This window comes from Syngnathoides biaculeatus, chromosome 15 (genome assembly GCF_019802595.1).
Source record: "Syngnathoides biaculeatus isolate LvHL_M chromosome 15, ASM1980259v1, whole genome shotgun sequence".
In the NCBI taxonomy this organism is placed as follows: domain Eukaryota; kingdom Metazoa; phylum Chordata; class Actinopteri; order Syngnathiformes; family Syngnathidae; genus Syngnathoides; species Syngnathoides biaculeatus.
The window spans coordinates 15,887,832-15,892,339 of NC_084654.1; the positions used below are offsets into that span (position 1 = coordinate 15,887,832).

At 40.4% G+C, this 4,508-nt stretch overlaps 1 pseudogene; it reads left to right on the top strand.

The window, feature by feature from the left end:
• Positions 1-4,389: 4,389 nt before the first annotated feature.
• LOC133513874 (5S ribosomal RNA) lies at positions 4,390-4,508 on the top strand (annotated as a pseudogene).

Genomic DNA, 4,508 nt, shown 5'->3' on the forward strand with positions numbered 1-4,508 from the left:
CCTGATGATATGTTGAATTATGCTGCAAAATCGATCAAGAAGGCAGATTCATAGGTTGTATTTGAAGCCGGGAGGAACAGTGAGTAGGTCATCACAACATGTGACTAAAACGGACCAATCATGAAACGCCAAGTTACACAGAGGTGCTGCGAGGGGCAATGCGTAGGTCATGGTATGCAATGTGGGCGTTGTTGACCGCCGGAGTATAAAGTGGCCTTAAAAGAAATGGCTGAAATATGTACCTGTTGTATTCATGGCTCACCACGTAATTGTTTTCTCTTTAACGTCTAATATGCAAGTAAAATGATTTGCTCCTTCTAAGGCTTGTGACAAACACCCCGACTGCCAGAGGAAATTAAAACACGAGACAGAGTAGCATGCTAGCATAAAATGCAAGCACAATAGAAACTTGTTTCACTATTCAAGCTAAATGTAATTGGGTAAAATACAGGCAGCTGGTGAGGTGAACTGCAAAACTAAAAATACAAATAAAACGTTGTGAGATAACTTTCTCGTTTCACTTCATATGAAAGTAACTGACAACAGTATATACAATGTGCACAACGATGTAGTGCATATGTATAGATTGCAGCACTTTCACAATAACATGGAGGTAGGTGACTGAATAGTGTAGACCAGTCCTGTTTTGGTTTAATAGCATGAAAGAGTCACACCTATGGGCTGTGGCAACCTGATAAGCAATAAGAAACCACACCATAGTGATATAACCAGGACAAATTATGATCCACAGGACCAAAACTGACTTAATACTCAGTTTTGGGATAAAATTCTTTAAAGGTTAAACATTGAATTGCTTTACTTTTAAAATAGGTACTTTTGTATCGATAAACTGAACTATAATCCACATCTAGAGAAGATTTCAAAACAAATCATCAAACATAGTGGTAATGCAAACAAAACAAATTTGAGGGAGGAGTACTATTAAAAAATGCTTCCACTGTCAGTAGAGCTGAGCCATGAAGAGTAAGTACACTAAAAAAGGGGCCTTCAGTCGACAATTTAACAGTTTCAAGACGCTGAAAGGGTTAGAAAATTAATTTTACTTGTGATTGATTAGTTTTTTTTCCAAGAGGCACTATTTGACCCGTCAAACCATAATTCCTATTCATCACTATTTCATCAATGTTGATGGGGCTATTTCCGGGCCCATTCGCCGAAAAGGCGAAACGTGGCTTGACCTTATCCAACAGCATAAAGCATTGCTCTCCTCACTACCCCGACCCTCCATCCCAATCTATTGAAGATCAAATGAAGCTATCGATCACGCTCTCACAAATATGACGAGCTGTGCGGGAATGACACTGCACTTAAGAGATCATTGCGCAAATGTACGCTAAATCACAAAAATGGAGAAGGTGTAGTTACTATGTTGAATGCAGGGTTGAGTGCTTGTGCATTTGCTCAGTGTTTAATCAATGGTTAAAACTGTATCCATCCCCATATTGATATTTCTGAGGACAACTCCTTATCCACGAGCTGGGAGAAACCGGAGGCCTTTCAATCATCTTCCAGCTGAAAGGGGCTCAGGACCACTGAGGTGGGGTGAAACACATGAATCTCTAATAGTGAATTCATGCTGCATACTCAATTATTCCACTACCACACGGTAAGTTAAAGCCAGGAAGGGTCAAGCTACATCTTCGAGAGACGAACTTGGTCACTCCCCCCGTGATGGCAGCTAATCTATATGGATCTTCTCCTTCTGTGACGAACTGACAACGGAATACCAGCAATTGCCATGGCCATCGCACTGCCTTTTGTTATCATCTAACACTGCAATAAAAAGCGAGAGTGTGAAGCGTTGCAATCCGGTACACTATTTGTAAACTGTGTGTGTGCACTTATGCGTCATCACGCACGATGGTGCATGCACGACGTTGCAATACACTCAGTCGGGCAAGTCACCTTATTAACGTCATGTTTAGACACGTATCGACCTGACTGCAGTGGCGATCAATCTGTGGTAAGGGAATACAATAATGCAGAGTTCATCCCCACACTGTCCAGTGTCTCGGAAGCACTTAACGTTTGCCTTATACTCGTGCAAAACAACAACAAGCAACATCCGCTCGTGTCCTTGCTTAATGTTTGATCACTAAAATATTGTGATATTATCAATGCTGAGAACCTGTGACAGATCAATCAGCTGATGGGAGTGGTAACATCGCTAATGTTCTTCTCACTCAGCATACTGTATCTCATATTAATGTTTTCCTCTTATATTAACTAAAAGCCGTTTCAATACTCATTAATCAGGAGCCAAAGGCGCCGCTTTCCTGAACATATAGAAATATGAGCCTATGATTTCAGAGCAAGAGGAATGTATTTTGACCCAGCAGCTGGCAGAGTAATAAAATATGCAGATTGTCTGTCAAGAAAGCTTACTTAAGCATACCATCACAACAGAAAGAACGCACTCACACACATCGGCCAGTATAACACAGGAACATTGTTGTGTTTATCTGCTTCTGTGACAACCAATATCATAAATATGTGGAATCAGCATCTGCGGAATGACAAAGCGACAACATTGATCCGCGGATGATTCCTTTACAGGGCTGAAAACGGTGAGACGCAGCCGGTCGGATCAGTCGTCAAACACGTGTCCAAGCAGGTTTTGATGTTTATTCAAAGTGAATGGCAGGTAAAAGGGACAGGTCAGCACAAAAACAGCACAAACAAATGTTGCCGTATTGTATTTGATTTATGCGTGCGGTCATCTGTGGCGTGCGTCTGCATGTGTGCGTGCTCCCTTTGTGTGCTTAAATCAATGGTCATCCCCTTGATACGAGTCGGTATCATAAATCATTGTTTGTTGATCACTTGTCAGGAGGCAGGGGCCTGATGGCGTTTGTCTAATTACTGCAGCTCACAGCCACGCTGGAAGAAAAAGAGGCTGGGTATGGCACGGAAAATCAAGGCAAGGTAGATTTCTAATTATTTCTATGAACACTATTTGGTTTGCATGAAGCAGCACTTTCTCTTTTAATTGCATAGTGAACTTGCAGCACAGGCGCTGTGTTCTGTGGTAATGATGTGGACTGCAAGGCATGAGAGTATTGGATGTCATAGCAAAGGTGATTACAGCCACTGAGTAGTATTTCCCCTATGGGCAAAAAAAAGACGTCTATTTCAGGTGTACTATTTATTTATTATAATAGTTTGTATCATTGTTTTGACTTTTATTTATTTGTTTAATGCAAGACATCTATTGCATATACACTACTATTTAAGGCTGGGTGGGGAAGATTTTTACTATTTGATGTGTGGGGAAAAATATTGATATTTATATGGCATTATCATATTTATATACATATTTAAGAACACTTGGAGTAACATATTTGGGGCATTTTTAGTAACATTCCTTCTGATGTTTTATTTTTTTGTGAACTATATAAATGTATGAACCGCGGCACAAAAGGTAGACTCCCCTGTGCTGATTTTTAAAGAAATAAGGATGCCTTTGTATGTAATCTTATGTTTAACAATGGTGTTGGTGATGGAAGTTGGAGGAAGTGGGGTGATGAGGTCAAACAGGCTGTATTTTAAGGTGCACTGAAGTGAGAAATTTGGGAAATTAGATATCAGTAACACAATTGCAACGTGCAAGAATACTGTCTTCACAGTTAAGAAGATCGGCAAACTGACCAAAATTGGACCAAAACAACTAAATCTTTCATTGAGTTCGTGCTATTGTTACTCTGCCTTGTTTCATTCTTAAACAAAAAAATAAAAATCCAGCACATCTTCATTGCCACTTGCCAGCCAGTCGTCAGAGCTTGGACGGCAAATCTCTTTCAATCTATGCTTGTGTCTTTTCGACAAATACTCAGCTCGGAGCAGGTTTCTGCGACCGTAGATAAAAATTGCTTGAAATGCACAGCAATGACGTGCTTGGAGCCATCACTTAAAAGATGAGTATAGTTTCTGTATTAAGGCCTAATGATCTTATTAGTGAGTTCTTACGACGAGGGAGCATGCAACTCGCAGTGATATGGAAAATGGGATTGTATGAGTCAGGAATATACCGCACCAAGTGGCCTTCGTGTTAATTACTGCATTACCCTTCTTAATTAACTAATCTGCAAAGAGTCTAATAATTCATGAAGTCACAGTAGCACCGTTTCTCACCTTGTCATTTTACCTCACAATTTCGCAATCACACACAGTTACACCTCATTTACAGCGGGTACATAAAGTATTCAGACCCCCTTCAAATTTTCAGTCTTTGCTAAAATCATTTCAGTTCATTTTTTCCTCATTAATGTAGACACAGCACCCCATACTGAAAGGGGAAAAAAGTTTTTTCTTTTTTTTTTGCCTGATTTATTATAACAGAATTACAGTATATATACCGTGGTGACCTGGGCTTACGGTCATGCTATCCTGAGAATGCCCGATCTCATCAGATCTCGGAAGCTAAGCGGGTTTGGCCATGGTTAGTACTTGGATGGGAGACCGCCTGGGAATACCAGGTGCTGTAAGCT